This window comes from Leucoraja erinacea, chromosome 5 (genome assembly GCF_028641065.1).
Source record: "Leucoraja erinacea ecotype New England chromosome 5, Leri_hhj_1, whole genome shotgun sequence".
Classification (NCBI taxonomy): domain Eukaryota; kingdom Metazoa; phylum Chordata; class Chondrichthyes; order Rajiformes; family Rajidae; genus Leucoraja; species Leucoraja erinaceus.
The window spans coordinates 97,319,922-97,340,890 of record NC_073381.1 but is presented as its reverse complement, the minus strand read 5'-3'; the positions used below and the strand labels follow the sequence as shown (position 1 = coordinate 97,340,890).

At 47.8% G+C, this 20,969-nt stretch overlaps 1 pseudogene; it reads right to left on the bottom strand.

Annotated features, from left to right (window-relative positions):
- Positions 1-19,445: 19,445 nt before the first annotated feature.
- On the bottom strand, positions 19,446-19,589 carry LOC129697717 (U1 spliceosomal RNA; annotated as a pseudogene).
- Positions 19,590-20,969: the final 1,380 nt, after the last annotated feature.

Below are 20,969 nucleotides of genomic sequence, written 5' to 3'. Positions count from 1 at the left end.
ACTGGGCAATCTGAACCCAAGCACTAAGTTGTAAGCGGCCACAAAGGTGTGCATCCTCAGGACAGCCCCCACTCTCCCACAGAGTGGGTCGGGCGGAGCGGAGGTGTGGGACAATATTCATCCCTCCACAGTGACGTGAGGATCTGTGAGGATCTGGACCAATTGCTGACAAGTTCCCCCCCCCCCCCCCCTTGTGTGGGAGGGGGGTGTGTGTGTGCAGGGGGTGTGGTGGGCAGGGGAGGGGGTTTGTCTGGGAGGGGGGGAAAGGTGTTGTGGGGAGGGTGGTGTGTGGGCGGGAGGAGGGGTGTGTCTGGGCGGTGTGGTGTGGGGGTTGAGTGGGCGTGAGGGTGTGGGGGGAGGGGGGGGTGTGGGGGGGAAGGGGTGGAGGGTGTGTGCGCAGGGGGGATTGTGGAGGGGAGGGGGTGTGGGGTGGGTGGAGAGAGCTTGGAGAATAGATGGGAGAAGAGCCTTGCAGGAGAGGGTGGTATCACGGGGGAGGGGGGCAGGAGCCAGAGAGGAGGACCAGGTGGGGAGGGGCTGGGGGGGTGGGGGTGTGGGGGGGGGGGGGTGGGGGGGGGCAGTGTGATGGGGACTCAAAGGGGACGGATCAGTAACTGGTCGCTCTCCTTTTTCCCGCTTTCCATTTGGCTGACATAGAAACATAGACAATAGGTGCAGGAGGAGGCCATTCGGCCCTTTGATCCAGCATCGCCATTCATTGTGATCATGGCTGATCGTCCCCTATCCATAACCCGTGCCTGCCTTCTCCCCATATCCCTTGACTCCACTAGCCCCTAGAGCTCTATCTAACTCTCTCTTAAATCCACCCAGTGACTTGGCCTTCACTGCCCTCTGTGGCAGGGAATTCCACAAATTCACAACTCTCTGGGTGAAAAAGATTTTTTCTCACCTCAGTCTTAAATGACCTCCCCTTTATTCTAAGACTATGGCCCCTGGTTCTGACCTCGCCCAACATTGGGAACATTTTTCCTGCATCTAGCCTGTCCAGTCCTTTTATAATTTTATGTTTCTATAAGATGCCCCCTCATCCTTCTAAACTCCAGTGAATACAAGCCTAGTCTTTTCAATCTTTCCTCATATGACAGTCCCGCCATCCCAGGGATCAATCTCGTGAACCTACGCTGCACTGCCTCAATAACACAAGGATGTCCTTCCTCAAATTCGGAGAGCAAAACTGTACACAATACTCCAGATGTTGTCTCACCAGAGCCCCACACATCTCTGGCTCCGCACCGCTTGCGGTCCATCCGACATTTGTGTCCGGTTGGAGACGTCCACTGGCCACAGCGGAGCGACCCTCAGCTCCAGTAAAGACGATAAGCAGCGCGCAGGAATGGGCGTCACCGTAGCTCTGACTGACAGGAGAGTAGACCAATCGGTGTGTCGTTGACTGGCAGGAGAAGAGACAAATTTGCGCATGTGCGGTTTTTAAGATTTCTAAACCTTAATAACTTTTAAACTATACCATGGATCGGACCAAAACTTGGTGCACTTGAGCACAGGAGAGTGATGAGTAAATTGTTGCACTATCGTGCACCGTTTTTGCGCAAATTGAAAAACCACGCGAACAGGAAGCGCACAAGATCGGAGTTTTAGTTATGTTCAGGTAGGTAGATTTGCCCGTCTATCCGAGCCAATTCCCGTCTCAAACCTTCAAAGCCCCCTTTCTTTAAGTTCAGGATCCTAATCTCTGAATTAACCGTGTCACCCTCCATCTTAATGCAGAATTCCACCATATTATGGTCACTGTTGCCCAAGGGGCTTTGCACAACAAGATCGCTAACTAATCCTTCCTCATTACACAATACCCAGTCTAGGATGGCCTGCCCTCAGTCGGTTCTTCTACATATTGGTTTAAAAAACCATCCCGTATACATTCCAGGAAATCCTCCTCCTCAGCGCCGTTAGAGCAACTTATATGTGGATTAAAGTCACCCATGATAACTGCTGTACCTTTGCTGCACGCATATCTAATTTCTAGCTTGATGCTATCCCCAACGACCCTACTGCTGTTTGGTGGTCTGTGTACAACTCGAACAAGCATAACAGCATATAATCCTCCAACATTTTCGTCACCTCCAACGGGATCCCACCACTGGCCACATCTTCCCATCTCCACCCCTTTCTGCTTTTCGCAACTCCCTAGCTCCCTGGTCAACTCGTCCCTTCCCACCCAAACCACCCCCTCCCCAGGTACTTTCCCCTTCAACCGCAGGAGATGCAACACCTGTCCCTTTACCTCCCCCCTTGACTCCATCCAAGGACCCCTACAGTCTTTCCAGGTGAGGCAGAGGTTCACTTGCACCTCCTCCAACCTCATCTACTGCATCCGCTGTTCCATGTGTCAACTTCTCTACATCGGTGAGACCAAGCGCAAGCTCAGTGATTGTTTCGCTGAACACCTCCGCTCAGTCCATCTTAACCAACCTGATCTCCCGGTGGCTCAGCACTTCAACTCCCCTTCCCATTCCCAATCTGACCTTTCTGTCCTGGGCCTCCACCATTGTCAGAATGAGGCCCAGCGCTAATTGGGGGAACAGCACCTCATATTTCGCTTGGGTAGTTTACACCCCAGCGGTATGAACATTGACTTCTCTAACTTCAGATATCCCTTGCTTTCTCTCTCCATCCCCTTCCCAGTTCTCCCACTAGTCTTACTGTCTCCGACTCCATTCTATCTTTGTCCCGCCCCCTCCCCTGACATCAGTCTGAAGAAGGGTCTCAACTCAAAACATCGCCCATTCCTTCTCTCCAGAGATGCTGCCTCATCCGGTGACTTAGTCCAGCTTTTTATGTCTACCTCCAACAAGCGTTTTCCGCCCTTGGCTATTTCGCAGTTCTACCCGTCCCGATTCCACAGCATCCAAGCTAATGTCAATCCTTGCTATTGCATTCATCTCCTCTTTAACCAGCAATGCCACCCCATCTCCTCTTCCTTTCTGTCCATCCTTCCTGAATATTGAATACCCCTGCATGTTTAGCTCCCAGCCTTGGTCACCCTGGAGTCATGTCTCCGTAATTCTAACTATATCATATCCCTAACTACTAACTGCACCTTCAATTCATCCACCTTATTAGTCAAGTCAAGAGAGTCAAGAGTGTTTTATTGTCATGTGTCCCAGATAGGTCATTGAAATTCTTACTTGCAGCAGTACAACACAATATGTAAACATAGCACTTAACGGGAGAAAAATAGTTCAATGTGTGTGTATACACATGCACACATACTCAATCTCAATAAATAACAAATATAGTGCAATATTAATGATAATCTGTTGCAGTTCAGAGCTTATTTGTTGTAGTGTTTAATAGCCTGATGGTTGTAGGGAAGTAGCTGTTCCTGAACCTGGATGTTACAGTTTTCAGGCTCCTGTAACTTCTTCCCGATGGCAGTGGTGAGATAAGTGTGTGGCCAGGATGGTGTGGGTCTTTGATGATGCCGGCAGCCTTTTTGAGGCAGCGACTGCGATAGATCCCTTCGATGGTGGGGAGGTCAGAGCCGATGATGGACTGGGTAGTCTTTCCCGCTCCTGGACGTCCAAGTTGCCGAACCAAGGCCACGATGCAACCGGTCAGAATGCTCTCTACTGTGCACCTGTAGAAGTTTAGGAGAATCCTCTTCGACATGCCGAATCTCCGTAATCTTCTCAGGAAGTAGAGGCGCTGATGTGCCTTCTTTATAATTGCATCAGTGTGCTGGGTCCAGGAAAGATCTTCGGAAATATGCACGCCCAGGAATTTGAAGTTATGGACCCCCTCCACCATCGTCCCATTGGGAAAAGGGAGTTAAAGTGTTCGGCAACCGGGAGATCAGGTAGGACCAGGCAGGCTGAACGAAGGTGTTCAGCGAAACGATCGCCCGTCTACGTTTGGTCTCGCCAATGTATTAGAGTCCACATCTTGAACAACGGGTACAGTAGATGAGGTTGAAGGCCTGTTCCCTCGTTCAATATCATTACGGGAAGAAGGCAGGAGAATGGCGCTGAGAGGTAAAGAAAGATCAGCCATGATTGAATGACAGAGTAGGCTCAAATGGCCTAATTCTGCTCCTATGACATGAACTATTGTCACATGGCTAACGTCTGTTACATATTATATCTGTTACACAGGTCTGTTTCAAAGACCATTTCTGATTTTATAATTTTAGGCTGTCAACCCTCCAAAGTCACTAACGTTATTGTTCCCCAGCCCCGCACGGCCCGGTTTTATCTTCTCCCTAAAATCCACAAACATAACGGCACACGGCATTGGGGGTTCAGTATTGATGTGGATAGAGAACTGGCTGGCAAACAGGAAGCAAATAGTAGGAGCAAACGGGTCCTTTTCACAATGGCAGGCAGTGACTAGTGGGGTACCGCAAGGCTCAGTGCTGGGACCCCAGCTATTTACAATATATATTATTGATCTGGATGAGGGAATTGAAGGCAATATCTCCAAGTTTGTGGATGACGCTAAGCTGGGGGGCAGTGTTAGCTGTGAGGAGGATGCTAGGAGACTGCAAGGTGACTTGGATAGGCTGGGTGAGTGGGCAAATGTTTGGCAGATGCAGTATAATGTGGATAAATGTGAGGTTATCCATTTTGGTGGCAAAAACAGGAAAGCAGACTATTATCTCAATGGTGGCCGACTAGGAAGATGCAGCGAGACCTGGGTGTCATGGTACACCAATCATTGAAAGTAGGCATGCAGGTGCAGCAGGCAGTGAAGAAAGCGAATGGTATGTTGGCTTTCATAGCAAAAGGATTTGAGTATAGGAGCAGGGAGGTTCTACTGCAGTTGTGCGGGGTCTTGGTGAGACCACACCTGGAGTATTGCGTACAGTTTTGGTCTCCAAATCTGAGGAAGGACATTATTGCCATAGAGGGAGTGCAGAGAAGGTTCACCAGACTGATTCCTGGGATGTCAGGACTGTCTTATGAAGAAAGACTGGATAGACTTGGTTTATACTCTCTAGAATTTAGAAGACTGAGGGGGGATCTTATAGAAACTTACAAAATTCTTAAGGGGTTGGACAGGCTAGATGCAGGAAGATTGTTCCCGATGTTGGGGAAATCCAGGACAAGGGGTCACAGCTTAAGGATAAGGGGGAAATCCTTTAAAACCGAGATGAGAAGAACTTTTTTCACACAGAGAGTGGTGAATCTCTGGAACTCTCTGCCACAGAGGGTAGTTGAGGCCACAGTTCATTGGCTGTATTGAAGAGGGAGTTAGATGTGGCCCTTGTGGCTAAGGGGATCAGGGGGTATGGAGAGAAGGCAGGTACGGGATACTGAGTTGGATGATCAGCCATTATCATATTGAATGGCGGTGCAGGCTCGAAGGGCCGAATGGCCTACTCCTGCACCTAATTTCTATGTTTCTATGTTTCTACAACTGCCCTGGCAGACCCATTGTTTCTGCCTGCTCCTGCCCCACTTAATAAATTTCCACAAACCTCGACTCCATCCTATCTCCCCCGGGTCCAATCCCAACCTATGTCCAAGACACCTGACCTTTATCTCTTCAATGACTTCCGTTTTCCAGGCCCCACTCCCTCATCTTCACGAGTCACTACACCTCCATCCCCCACCAGGAGGGCCTTAAAGCCCTCCGTTTCTTCCTCGACCACAGAACCAGCCAATTTCCGTCTACTAACACTCTCCTCCGCCTAGCGGAGCTGGTCCTTACCATCAGCAACTTTTCCTTCAACTCCTCCCATTTGCTCCAAATCCAAGGCGTAGCTATTGGCACTCGCATGGGGCCCCAGCTATGCCTGCCTCTTTGTAGGGTACGTCGAACAATCTCTGTTCCAGGCGTACACTGGCCCTATCCCCGAACTCCACCTCCGCTACATCGCCGACTGCATTGGTGCCACCTCCTGCACCCATGCAGAACACTGATTTCATCAACTTCACCACTAATTTACATCCTGCATTCAAATTCACTTGGACCCTCAGTTTGTACGTTCTCCCTGTGACCTGCGTGGGTTTTCTCCGAGATCTTCGGTTTGCTCCCACAATCCAGACATACAACTTTGCAGGTTATTAGGCTTAGTATAAATGTTTTTTTTTTTTAATTGGCTCTAGTGTGTGTAGGATAGTGTTAGTATGTGGGGGTCGCTAGTCGGTGCAGACTCGGTGGGCCGAAGGGCCTGTTTCCACGCTGTATCTCTAAAAAACTAGAAACAAAATCTGTGTTCTGACTGTTATATCTGTAAGCCAGAGTGGAAGCCAGCTCTGTTTACTGTAGAGACTGAGATCGGGTGATGTTTCGACATGTTAGTCTTGTTCCTAGGTATCACTGTACATTATCTCATCATCTTGAATGCCAAGAGCTGCCGAATTGTCAGAAATGATCCCTTAACGCTCCACGTTCTAGTTCCTAGAAGGCGCTTGATATCTCCTTTACAAACTCAAAACTATTTAGACAACCTCCCATGTGAAATTTCAGCTGCACAGCCAACATTAAAAGTGTGGATGAAACAAGGAAACAGAAATCGATGGTGTGGGTGGGTGAGATCTGGAGATTTAGAGACTTAATAGAGAGAGACTTTAGAGAGATACAGCACTTCAGCCCACCGCGTCTACACCGACCAGCGATCACCCCGTACACTAGCTCTATCCTACACACACTAGGGACAATTTACAATTTTCCCGAAGCCTATTAACCTACAAACCTGCACGTCTTTGGAGTGTGGGAGGAAACCGGAGCACCCGGAGGAAACAGGGAGAATGTGCAAACTTCATATAGACATAATTTTCTCCTGGTGCTCCAGTTTTATCCCCCACTCTAAGGATGTACAGGCTTGTAGATTAATTGGCTTGGTATATTGTAAGATTGTCCCTAGTGTGTGTAGGTAGTCCTTGCTTTCCCCCTCCTCCCCCCCCCTTCCCAGCTCTCCCACAGCCCACTGTCTCCGCCTCTTCCTTTCTTCTTCCCGCTCCCCCCACCCCCACATCAGTCTGAAGAAGGGTCTCGACCCGAAACCTCACCTACTCCTTCGCTCCATAGATGCTGCCTGACACGCTGAGTTTCTCCAGCATTTTTGTCTACCTTCTGTGTGTGAGTTTAGTTTAGTTTATTGTCACCTGTACTGAGGTACAGTGATATTTGCCATTTGCAGTACAGATACATGATAAGGGAATAACGTTTAGTGCAAGGTAAAGCCAGCAAAGTCGGATCAAGGACAGTCCGAGGGTCACCAATGAGGTAGAAAGTAGTTCAGCACTGCTCTCTGGTTGTGGTAGGATGATTCTGTTGCCTGATAACAGCCGGGAAGAAACTGTCACAGAATCTGGCGGTGTGCGTTTTCACACTTTTGTACCTTTAGCCCAATGGTAGAGGGGAGAAGAGGGAGTGGCCAGGGTGCGACTGGTCCTTGATGATGCTGCTGGCCTTGCCGAGGCAGCGTGAGATGTAGATGGAGTCAATGGAAGGGAGGTTGGTTTGTGTGATGGTCTGGGCTGCGTCCACAATTCGCTGTAATTTCTTCCGGTCTTGGTTGGAGCTGATCCCAAACCGTGCTGTGATGCATCCCGATAAAATGGTTTGTCTGGTGCATCTGTAGAAGTTGGTGAGAGTTGTCGGGGACATGCCAAACTTCCTGTGAGCCCAAGGGGGATAGTTATTGCAGGCCTGGAAGATGGTTAACAGACTGTTAGCGGAGGAAGGGGAATTGGAGAATTCAATGTTCACACCATACGGATGTAAGCTGCCCAAGCTAAATATGAGGCGCTGTTCCTCCAGTTTGTGTGTGGCTTAACTCTGGCAATGGAGGAGGCCCAGGACAGAAAGGCCAGTGTGGGAATGTTCTGACATCGGTCACTGTAGCAGTATCTCCTCAGGATTCTACTGGGGTGTTGGGCCAAACACACTAGAGATACAACACGGAAACAGTCCCTTATGCCCACCGAGTCCACGCCGACCAGCGATCATCCCGTACACTAGGTCTATCATACACGCTAGGGACAATTTACAATTATAGCAAAGCCAATTAACCTACAAACCTGTACGTCTTTTGGAGAGTGGGAGGAAACCGGAGCACCCGGAGAAAACCTCTGTAGGTCACAGGAAGAACGTAAAAACTCCGTACAGACAGCAGCTGTAATCAGGATGCAACCCGGGTCTCTGGCGCTGTGAGGCAGCGAGCAGTGTTCCTTACCTCTGTCTCCCTCTCCCCCGACTCTCAGTCCGAAGAAGGGTCTCAACAGAAAAAGTCAGCCATTCCTTCTATCCAGAGATGCAGCCTGTCCCGCTGAGTTACTCCAACATGTTGTGTCTATTTAAAGCAAGGATTCCCAGGGGGTAAACTTCGCCAACCCAGGGAGTAAATGTGTTGATTCTGGATTTGTACATATATGTTCTCATTGACTGTGTGTTTGGTTCTGGTGTACCGGTATCTGTTCATCATTAGTTGTTCATAATTAAGTGAAATAACATTGTTACGTGCTTTTAAAGTTTCCACGGGTAAACGGGGAGAAAACAGTTGGGAGCCCCTGATCTAAAGAGCAGGTCTTGGTGGACCGAGCGCAAGTGTTCGGCGAGACAGTCCACCCAAGCCTAAACTTGGTCTCCACAAATGAGCCTTAGCTTGGTCTTCACAAAGGAGACGACAAATAATTGAAATGAGCCTTGAAAGCTTCAACTAACTCCTTGGTCTTTTGAGGAGGTTTGGAAGAGATGGGTCACAGCAGATTTGACTTGATGATGAACATGTAGACAGATGTAGATCTGACAACATTTATACTGATGTAGCTGGCCCTCAATAAAGGACTCTAGTGTAAGAATGTATGTTCCAATCTCAGAAAAGGTTGTTGATGAGCAAAGATACTAGAAACATAGAAACATAGAAACATAGAAAATAGGTGCAGGAGTAGGCCATTCGGCCCTTCAAGCCTCCACCACCATTCAATATGATCACGGCTGATCATCCAACTCCGTATCCTGTACCTGCTTTCTCTTCATACTCCCTGATCCCACAAGGGCCACATCTAACTCCCTCTTAAATATAGCCAATGAACTGGCCTCAACTACCTTTTGCGGGAGAGAATTCCAGAGATTCACCACTCTCTGTGTGAAAAATGTTTTCCTCATCTCGGTCCCAAAAGATTTCCCCCTTATCCTTAAACTGTGGCCCCTTGTTCTGGACTTCCCCAACATCGGGAACAATCTTCCTGCATCTAGCCTGTCCAACCCCTTAAGAATTTTGTAAGTTTCTATAAGATCCCCCCTCAATCTTCTAAATTCTAGCGAGTACAAGCCGAGTCCATCCAGTCTTTCTTCATAAGACAGTCCTGACATCCCAGGAATCAGTCTGGTGAAGCTTCTCTGTACTCCCTCTATGGCAATAATGTCCTTCCTCAGATTTGGAGACCAAAACTGTACGCAATACTCCAGGTGTGGTCTCACCAAGACCCTGTACAACTGCAGTAGAACCTCCCTGCTCCTATACTCAAATCCTTTTGCTATTAATATAGAGGAGTATCTTTGTTGATTAGTATGGGTGTCAAAGGTTATGGGGAGAAAGCAGCAGAATGGGGTTGAGAGGGAAAATAGATCAGCCATGATTCAATGGTGGATTAGATTCGATGGGCTGAATGGCCTAATTCTGCTCCTAGAACCTATGAACTCAGGGGGTTGTTCCCTTATATAGAACTTAAACAACAGCAGAGCAGAGGAAGGGACCCTTTGGCCCTCATTGTTTGTGTCGAATACCAAATTAAACTGATCTCATCTGCCTTTTAACCTTGTAGCAGAAAGGCAGCCAAGAAACCTCCAACATTAGTAATGTTATCCTTTCCTCATGGCGGGTTGTAAAAGATCAGACATGGGATTAAGACAGAGAACGCGATATACTGTACATCAAAGAACAAAGTCTGCAAAAGCAAAAAAATCAGAAATGGAAACATAATCTGTTTTAGGGTAGATGCAGTCGTTAGTAAAAGCTGAGTTTTAGACTCTGGGCCGCAATATTATTTGACTGCCAGAAAGATTATAATGTCTGGATTGTAATATTACTATCCAAGGTCCACAGGTGTGGTAGCTACTCTTCAAGGCATTACGATGGGATAGTTTCACACAATTCCCAGCCAGGGTCACCAGGCTGATTCCTGGGATGTCAGGACTTCCATATGAAGAAAGACTGGATAGACTCGGCTTGTACTCACTAGAATTTAGAAGATTGAGGGGGGGTCTTATAGAAACTTACACAATTCTTAAGGGGTTTAAGAGGGAACTGCAGATGCTGGAGAATCGAAGGTTACACAGAAAAGCTGGAGAAACTCAGCGGGTGCAGCAGCATCTATGGAGCGAAGGAAATAGGCAACGTTTCGGGCCGAAACCCTTCTTCAGACTGATCGGGGGTGGGGGTGGGTCGGGACAAGAAAGGGAAAAGGAGGAGTAGCCAGAAGGCTGGAGGGTGGGAGGAGATAGTAGGGGAGCTGAGGAAGGGGAGGAGACAGCAAGGACTAACAGAATTGGGAGAATTCGATGTTCATGCCCCGGGGGTGTAGACTCCCCAAACGGAATATGAGGTGCTGTTCCTCCAATTTCTGGTGCTGCTCGCTGTGGCCATGGAGGAGACCCAGGACAGAGAGGTCGGAGGCGGAGTGGGAGGGGGAGTTGAAGTGCTGAGCCACCGGGAGGTCAGCTTGGTTATTGCGGACCGAGCGGAGGTGTTCGGCGAAACGATCGCCCAACCTCCGCTTGGTCTCACCGATATAGATCTGCTGGCATCTAGAGCAGCGGACGCAATAGATGAGGTTGGAAGAGATGCAGGTAAACCTCTGTCGCACCTGGAACGACTGCTTGGGTCCTTGAACGGAGTCGAGGGGGGAGGCAAAGGGACAAGTGTTGCATCTCCTGCGGCCGCAAGGGAAAGTGCCCGGGGAGGGGGTGGACCGAGAGGGAAGGGAAGAATTGACAAGGGAGTTATGGAGGGAGCGGTCTTTGCGGAAGGCAGATATGGGGGGAGATGGGAAGATGTGGCGAGTAGTGGGGTCACGTTGGAGGTGGCGAAACTGACGGAGGATTATTTTTTGTATGTGACGGCTGGTGGGGTGAAAGGTGAGGACTAGGGGGACTCGGCCCTTGTTGCGAGTGCGGGGATGGGGAGAGAGAGCAGTGTTGCGGGGTATGGAAGAGACCCTGGTGCGGGCCTCATTTATGGTGGAGGAGGGGAACCCCCGTTCCCTGAATAGTGAGGACATTTCAGATGTCCTGGTGTGGAACGCCTCATCCGTGGAGCAGATGCGGCGTAGACGGAGGAATTGGGAGTAGGGGATGGAGTCCTTACAGGAAGCAGGGTGGGAAGAAGTGTAGTCCAGATAGCCATGGGAGTCAGTGGGTTTATAGTGTATGTCTTAAGGGGTTCTTAAGGGGTTGGACAGGCTAGATGCAGGAAGATTGTTCCCGATGTTGGGGAAGTTCAGAACAAGGGGTCACAGTTTAAGGATACTGTACAGGGTCTTGGTGAGACCACACCTGGAGTATTGCGTACAGTTTTGGTCTCCAAATCTGAGGAAGGACATTATTGCCATAGAGGGAGTGCAGAGAAGGTTCACCAGACTGATTCCTGGGATGTCAGGACTTTCATATGAAGAAAGACTGGATAGACTCGGTTTGTACTTGCTAGAATTGAGAAGATTGAGGGTGGATCTTATAGAAACTTACAAAATTCTTAAGGGGTTGGACAGGCTAGATGCAGGAAGATTGTTCCCGATGTTAGGGAAGTCCAGGACAAGGGGTCACAGCTTAAGGATAAGGGGGAAATCCTTTAAAACCGAGATGAGAAGAACTTTTTTCACACAGAGAGTGGTGAATCTGTGGAATTCTCTGCCACAGAAGGTAGTTGAGGCCAGTTCATTGGCTATATTTAAGAGGGAGTTAGATGTGCCCCTTGTGGCTAAAGGTATCAGGGAGTATGGATAGAAGGCAGGGATGGGATACTGAGTTGGATGATCAGCCATGATCATATTGAATGGCGGTGCAGGCTCGAAGGGCCGAATGGCCTACTCCCTGCATCTATTTTCTATGTTTCTATGTTTCTACAAGAGCAATAAATAAAGAGTTTAATACTATGCACCATTTCTGTTTTGTTGTCTTTAACATTTCCCGTGGCATGTGTGTGATGTACTGTGCCTTTTCAGTTGGCAGAAGTAACATGACAAAGCTTAAAATAAAATCTGTTTGAAGGGTGGCACGGTGGCACAGTGGTAGAGCTGCCACCTCACAGCCCCAGAGACCCACGCGGTCACGGGTTCAATCCTGACCGCGGGTGCTGTCTGTACGGAGTTTGCACGTTCTCCCCGTGACTGCGTGGGTTTTCTCCGGGTGCTCTGGTTTCCTCCCACACTACAAAGGCGTGCAGGTTTGTAGGTTAATTGGCTTCTGTAAATTGTAAATTGTCCCTAGTGTGTTGGATGGTGCCAGTGTGCGGGAAGATCGCTGGTCGGCGCGGGACCAAAGGGCCTGTTTCCACTTCATCTCTAACGTCAAAAGTGTGTAGTCTAAAGGAGAAAGAAGTAGGAATATAATGTCCATGCTGAATAATGTGTCAAATTAACCTAATCCCGGCGGTGCTTTCCAGGCCCTCACCTCTCTCTCTGTAAAAATCTTGCCCCGCACATCTCATGGAGTCATAGAATGATACAGTGTGGAAACAGGACCACACCGGTAAATAATGTACCACCCACACTAGTCCCACCCACCTGCATTTGGCCCATATCCCTCTAAACCTGCCTATCCATGTACCTGTCTAAATGTTTCTTAAACATTGGGATAGTCCCAGACTCAACCACCTCCTCTTGCAGCTCGTTCCATACACCCACCACCCTTTGAGTGAGAAAGTTACCCCTCGGATTCCTATGAAATCTTGTCCCCTTCACCGTAAACCTACGTGCTCTGGTCCGCAATTCCCCTACTCAGGATAAGAGACATCCACCCGATCTATTCCTCTCATGATTTTATACACATTCTAAACTATCCGTCTAAAAACTATCCTTCAAACATTGCCCCTCGTACTTTAATCCATCACTCTCTTTGGCATTTCCACCCTGGGGACAAAAGGTTCTGACAGTATATAGACAGACTGGCTCTAGATGTCAGCTGATCTACATCGGGGAGACTAAGCGGAGGTTGGGCGATCGTTTCGCCGAACACCTCCGCTCAGTCCGCAATAACCTACCTGAACTCCCAGTGGCTCAGCACTTCAACTCTCCCTCCCATTCCCAATCCGACCTCTCTGTCCTGGGTCTCCTCCATTGCCAGAGTGAGCAACACCGGAAATTGGAGGAACAGCACCTCATATTCCGCCTGGGTTGCTTGCGTCCGGATGGCATGAACGTTGAATTCTCCCAATTTTGCTAGCCCTTGCTGTCTCCTCCCCTTCCTTAACCCTCGAGCTGTCTCCTCCCATCCCCCCGCCCTCGGGCTCCTCCTCCTCCTCCCTTTTTCCTTCCTTCTCCCCCCCCCCCCCACCCCCCATCAGTCTGAAGAAAGGTTTTGGCCCGAAACGTCGCCTATTTCCTTCGCTCCATAGATGCTGCTGCACCCGCTGAGTTTCTCCAGCATTTTTGTGTACCTTCTGACAGTGTATGCTATCGATGCCTTTAATAATTAAATATATTTCTATTGGGTCTCCAACGTTCCAGAGAAAAACAATGAAAGGAAACAGAGGGAGAAGGGGAGAAATGTGTTGTTCAGGCTTACTTACTTGGACGATTTTAACCCTTTGATGCATTATATTTGTCCACAGGCAGCCGCTTGGAATGGGAGACACAAGAGGCTTCAGAAGCTGGAGCATTAAGTAAGAAACAATTGGCAAGAATCAGGAGTGTTTTATTGTCACATGTACTGAAACTATTCTTGCTATTGATGGAGTGCAGCGTAGGTTTACAAGGTTAATTTCCGGGATGGCGGGACTGTCATATGCTGAGAGAATGGAGCAGCTGGGCTAGTACACTCTGGAATTTAGAAGGATGAGAGGAGATCTCATTGAAACATATAAGATTGTTATGGTGCTTGGACACACTAGGAAACATGTTCCTGATGTTGGGGGAGTCCAGAACCAGGGGCCACACACAGTTTAAGAATAAGGAGCAAGCCATTTAGAACGGAGACGAGGAAACACTTTTTCTCACAGAGAGTGGTGAGTCTGTGGAATTCTCTGCCTCAGAGGGCGGTGGAGGCAGGTTCTCTGGATGCTTTCAAGAGAGAGCTAGACAGGGCTCTTAAAAATAGTGGAGTCAGGGAATATGGGGAGAAGGCAGGAACGGGGTACTGATTGGGGATGATCAGCCATGGCTCGAAGGGCCAAATGGCCTACTCCTGCACCTATTGTCTATTGTCTATTGAAACGGAACAATGAAAGTCTGAAGAAGGGTCTCAACCAGAAACGTCACCCATTCCTTCTCTCCTGAGACGCTGCCTGTCCCGTCCCGCTGAGTTACTCCAGCATTTTGTGTCTATCTTCAGTGTAAACCAGCACCTGCAGTTCCTTCCTACACGATGAAATCCGTACTTGCAGCAGCACAAGGTGTTTGCATGACTAATGGAAGAACTTGAAGATAGACACAAAGTGTTGGACTAACTCAGCGGGTCAGGCAACATCTCTGGAGAAAAATAATAGTTCAAATGTTCATAGTTCATATGTGATCAGAGCAGATTAGTCCATTCGGCCCATCTAGTCTACTCCGCCAACCAATCATGGCTGATCTATCTCTCCCTCCTAACCCATTCTCCTGCCTTATCCCCCTTAACCCCTGACGCACGTACTAATCAAGAATCTATCTATCTCTGCCTTAAAAATATAAATTAACCTGGCCTCCACAGCTATGAATGTGTAGCAATGAATTCCACCAATTCACCGCCACCCAGAAAATAAATTCCTCCTCATCTTCCTAAAGATACATCCCTTTATTCTGAGGTTATGTCCCCTGGTCTCTCCAACTAGTGGAAACATACTCTCCACATCCCCCCGATCCAATAGGTGATGTTTCGGGTTGAGACCCTTCTTCAGGCTGAGACAGGTGGGAAGAACTTAGTGGGTTGGGTTGTACACACGGTGGGGAGAGGATCAAATACATTTCAGAGGCATGAGGAACTGCGGATGCTGGAATCTTGAGTAAAACACAAAGTGCTGGAGTAACTCAGCGGCTCAGGCAGCGTCTGTGGGGGGGAATGCACAGGTGTTTCATGTTGTTCCAATGTTTAAAAAGGGTTCTAAGAGTAAACCTAGCAATTATAGACCTGTTAGTTTGACTTCAGTGGTGGGCAAATTAATGGAAAGGATACTTAGAGATAATATATATAAGCATCTGGATAAACAGGGTCTGATTAGTTAGGAACAGTCAACATGGATTTGTGCCTGGAAGGTCATGTTTGACTAATCTTGAATTTTTTGAAGAGGTTACTAGGGAAATTGATGAGGGTAAAGCAGTGGATGTTGTCTATATGGACTTCAGTAAGGCCTTTGACAAGGTTCCTCATGGAAGGTTGGTTAAGAAGGTTCAATTGTTGGGTATTAATGGTGGAGTAGCAAGATGGATTCAACAGTGGCTGAATGGGAGAAGCCAGAGGGCAATGGTGGATGGTTGTTTGTCAGGTTGGAGGCCAGTGACTAGTGGGGTGCCACAGGGATCTGTGTTGGGTCCACTGTTGTTTGTCATGTACATCAATGATCTGGATGGTGGTGTGGTAAATTGGATTAGTAAGTATGCAGATGATACTAAGATAGGTGGGGTTGTGGATAATGAAATAGATTTTCAAAGTCTACAGAGAGATTTAGGCCATTTGGAAGAGTGGGCTGAAAGATGACAGATGGAATTTAATAATAAGATTAAACGAGTACTTACCAGTATGAAGTTTGATCTGTATTTTATGAGGAGTTACGATGAGGGATTACGTGAAGACCCCAGCCCAGTGCGCAGGTGCGGCATACTTCGAAGCAGCGGTGTGAAATCACAGGATAGACACAATATTTGAAGTAACATAGTAAAGATCAGTGAGACATCAGTTTATTAGTTTGATCTATATATTGAGGGTGGGAGCGGAGGGCACGTAATCCCTCATCGTAACTCCTCATAAAATACAGATCAAACTTCATACTGGTAAGTACTCGTTTAATCTTACTATTTTACTTCGGAGTCACGTGAGTGATTCCGTGAAGATTTCAAAGGTCTGTGATTTCAAACCGTGTAACAGTTTTAATTTCACTCACTGCCGAAGTTCTTGAGGGAGGAAGTGTTATCGTAATCAACCAATGGATCTGCTTTCTCGAGAAACAGAAAGGTATTTGTTAACAATAACAACATAAGTAGCTCCCCTGAGCTTAAATTAAATATTTGCAGTTTGTAATATTCTTTCTGCAATTAAATCAGGCTTATCAACGGTTTACAATAAAAAATGTTCTGAACGTCGTTTCCCTTGACCATCCTGCCCTATTGAGAATGTGGTCAACCGAGATGTCCATTCGTTCAGCCGCTGATATCAATGCTGCCCTAGTGGAATGGGATTAAAATGTATTATTATCTATTCCGGCAGCTTTCAGTACCTGTTTGAGCCACCTTGGAGTGGTTGGCTCGTACCCCGTCTTGGGGTTTCTGTGGTTGACCCATAGGCTTTCCTCTCCCTCTAAGATTGTGGGTTGTGTCTATATATTGTAGTAGATGGGTCACCACACTCAACCTGGACTCTGGTGGGTAGGCCCGGAATCCCACCAGTGAATTGGGCGTTCCTGGTCCATATAACCATATAACCATATAACAATTACAGCACGGGAAAAAACAGGCCATCTCGACCCTTCTAGTCCGTGCCGAACACATAATCTCGCCTAGTCCCATATACCTGCGAGTTAGGTTTTTACCAGACCTAGAATGATGAACGTGATGCGTCTGGGGTAATCACCATGTTATCCAGTCTAGTTTTATGGAGTGACTGGACTCTGTGAGCGTATACGAGAGCCATAAGCATGAGCGTTTTTAACATAGATTGAGCAAGACTGAGGGATCTGGCTGGTGCCATTCTCTGAGATATGTCAATATCACACCGATATCCCATACATTATTATAATTGCCCTTCATAAGTTTATCTTCAGTGGATGGGATCCCATGCTCTGCTGTCCTGCTGATTTTTAGATAAGCAGACAAGGCGCTTCATGCTGTATTTACGGCACTGTAACTCACCTTTTAATCATGGTGTAGATGGTCCAGGAACTCCAATACGTCAGTGGTTGAATAGTTTGGTATGTTGTCCCTGCGTCGTGGCAGTATTTTTCCCATGTTTCTCTTGGTGACTGTTCGCAGGGATGCCGACATGGTGGTAATGGTTCATTTGGATAATCCCAGTCCCTGGTAAGGTCTATTCAAAACCTACACCCAGGAGTTTGATGTTTTTATGGCATGGATGGCTTATGCCTGATACTGGGTGAGTCAGCAACCATGGTCCACTAGGAAAATCCATTGGTGACTCGCCCACCATGTCGTGATGAACTGGGAACCATGGCTGTGTAGGCCGGTCGGGCACGTTCAATATCTCGGGGATAGATTCCATCTGTATTGCGAAGTGCCCGACTGATGAGGCAGAAGGGAGGAAAGCAAAGCAGAAATTCCCCCTTCCAGCATGTAGGCATCTATCGCTGCTGCCTCTGATCTGGTTCCTAAGTCACATACATAGGTTACTGGTGATTCCGTCTTGTGCAACTAAATTGATATCTGGCGTTCAAACTGCTTAATACCTTTAGCAGATATTTTGGGTTTGACATCTATTCAATGTTATCATAAATTTTCCCCCCGTGACGTGGTGTCTCCCACTGTGTTCTAGCTTCCTAGGACATAGGCAGCTGATAGTTAAAATGTCTTTTGACACACCATTGCCAGATCTGTTTGACCAATTTGTTGCACGATAATGATTTTATGCTCCCCATATGGTTGATATAAGCCACCACCATAGTATTATCAATCCGTAATCGCATATGTACGTGCTGCATTTCAAATGCATATGCTTTTTAGCCCAATAGGCGATCACCAATCCCAAATAGTTGATGCCCGGTGTGTGTAGTAACGATGATTCTGAATTGGTCCATCTGTTACCTGTTGCTCCCCAGCCTAAAGTACTGGCATCGGTTTTTAATAACCAAGTTAGGATTGGTGATAATAATAGGGCTGAAACCTATGCCAAACATTGTCTGCCCACCACTGTAATTCTGATATAGCTTCAGTGGGTACATTCATGATTTGATTATAGTGACCCGAGCACCTTGGCAAAGTAACAGTCATATGGATAGAATTGATATTGAAGCCCCGATAATCCATGGTAGTTAACGGCTTCAATTTTGGTTTATCTGGGTGTGGGATGAACCTCAGTGCTTTAAGGAGCTGTTTCGTAGCTAGAACTACTGCCACAGCTAATTCCTTTGTTTCCCCTAATATGAGGATATATGCCTTGATTATGCTTGTTTTCTTAATATTTTCATGGCTATTTTTAATATTTTTGTAATTAGTTTAGGGCTGAGGTTAGACCATTGGGAATGCTCCATACTCCCATAGTTGCCCCATCCAGATAAATTTTTAGGTATCTACAATGATCCTAGTGTATGGGTATAAGATAGTATGCTTCTTCCATATCAATGCTTGCCATAAGGTATCCTTTGGAGATCAGATGTCTGGCAGTGACAAAACCCGTCTCCATCTTAAAGTGTATATACTCAACAGATTTATTTAGTGATATTAGGTCAATGATGATGCTACATTCACCATCTTTTGTAGTTTTGGTGAATATATTTGATACAAATTCCAATGGTTCATGTTTACTCCCATGATCCGTTTTGTAATGAGCCTTTCTAGTTCAGCTTGACCTTCTCGCTTCTCTTTCTTAGAGGGAGAAAATGCCCTTTGGGCGCATTGCTGAACTGGCGGTAATATGCCCAATTTGAATTCAAGTTTTTATCCACTAATACTGTTGAGTATATATTAGTTATTTGTGACAGCACCCCATGCTTTATCAACAAGCGTAAATGCCCCCCCCCCCCCCCCCCCCGCAGTTAGTAGAACACCCTTATTTAGTGTAAACTGGGGAGGAACCAGACTACCCATGTTTACCTCCCAGTTTTATTGTTTTCATGAAGGCCTTTACCTCCTGCTGTTTGCTTGTGCTTTTTCATGTGGCCTAGTTTGCTGGTATGGTGGTGCTGTCGGTGGGGGCGGCGCATTTTCCCACGGCTCCGCTCTGGGCCCCGTCTAAAAAGAACTTTGGGGGTAATGTGAAGCGGTCGCCAGGCTTTCACCAGTCCTTGTTCGATATTTGCTGGTGGATGCCGAGGGGTGCTGCCAGCTGGGTGTTGGATGCGATGTCCTGCTCGTTCCATGGCCTGCCCTCATGAGGCGCACAGGTTTAGCTGCCTCTCTTCCCGCAGCAGCGGTTTGCATAGCCCCGTATATTTGGAGTTGAGGGCAGGTCTTATATGCACAAATTTCAGTCGAGTATCCCAAATTTGGGAACATCTTAGGCGTCAGCACACTCGAAGTGCAACGGGATAGCCTCATCCTGGGAGAACCACCTTGGTGATCATGTCGTCTCGCCTGCCAGGTGAGTATGATCCGTGGAAACGAGCAAAGGCGGTGACATCTCGACCCTTCTGTTAGGAGCTTCAGAATTCGCTGCTTTTAGCTCTTGTCTGCGAGTCTGCTGACCCAGCTGCCTGCGGATTTGCCTCTAGAAAGGCCTGCTCCTGCAGGGCTTTGTTGGGAAGATGGTCGCGTGGAGGAGCCATGTAGTGGCCCACGACACCCAGCAGCTCTTCCTGATCCTGCTCCCCTGGCATACTCCTGTTCTCGTCCGCCTGCCCAGCGTTTAAGCCAGCCCAGCCCTGGCCTCCTTAGCTAGCCTCAAAAGAGGGAGCAAAAGGGTGTGCTATAAATTGGAGGAGGCATAGCTCAAACTCCGTTGTCGCATCAATCTCTCGACAAGGGAGATGGCTAGTGCAATAGCACTGGGGTAGGAGTCAGCTCCCTTGGCATTCAGCCAGTGACCCCTCGTTTTCCTGGAGGTTTTGTAACTCCATGACCTCCTCTGGCTTGGGGAGACAGACATACTTATTTTTGCTGTCTCCAACCTGTTCCAGTGTTGGAGGAAGTTGATTCCTGTAGAACCTGTATTTTTGGTAAGGTTTTGTCTTACCTGTAGTTAGAGGCTGCCTGCCGTTTTTCAGGCGGCATTGTAGCGGTTCCCGGGCGGCGATTCTCCTTGTCAGGAGTCTGCAGGGCTGCCGGTCGGGTTTTTAAATTTCCCTCCGGTCCGCTGCTGTTAACCAAACAGCTGTTCAGCGGGCCGGCATCAGCGCAGCTCTCTGTCAGCGGTCCGCAGCGTGTGCGGTCCCGTTTGCGCCTTTCCCCCTCCACTGTCCGCTTCCTCTGCTGCTTTGCTCCCCCTGGAGCAAAAAACCACAAGGCCCGATTAAGGTAGGTACTTACCTAACGTTCCTTGGTTTGTGGGAGCGCCGACTCCCGCTGGCCGCGTGTGCACAGCTGTGCGATAATGCCGCACCTGCACACTGGGCGGGTTCTTCACGGAATCACTCACGTGACTCCGAAGTAAAATGCTGATAAGTGTGAGGTGCTACATCTTGGCAGGGCAAATCAAAATATGACGTACATGGTAAATGGTAGCGAATTGTGGAATGCAGTTGAACAGAGGGATCTGGGAATAACTGCATCGTTCCCTGAAGGTAGAATCTCATGTAGATAGGGTGGTAAAGAAAGCTTTTGGTGTGCTGGCCTTTATAAATCCGAGCATTGAGTATAGAAGTTGGGATGTAATGTTAAAATTGTACAAGGCATTGGTGAGGCCAATTCTGGAGTATGGTGTACAATTTTGGTCGCCAAATTATAGGAAAGATATCAACAAAATAGAGAGAGTACAGAGGAGATTTACTAGAATGTTGCCTGGGTTTTAGCAACTAAGTTACAGAGAAAGGT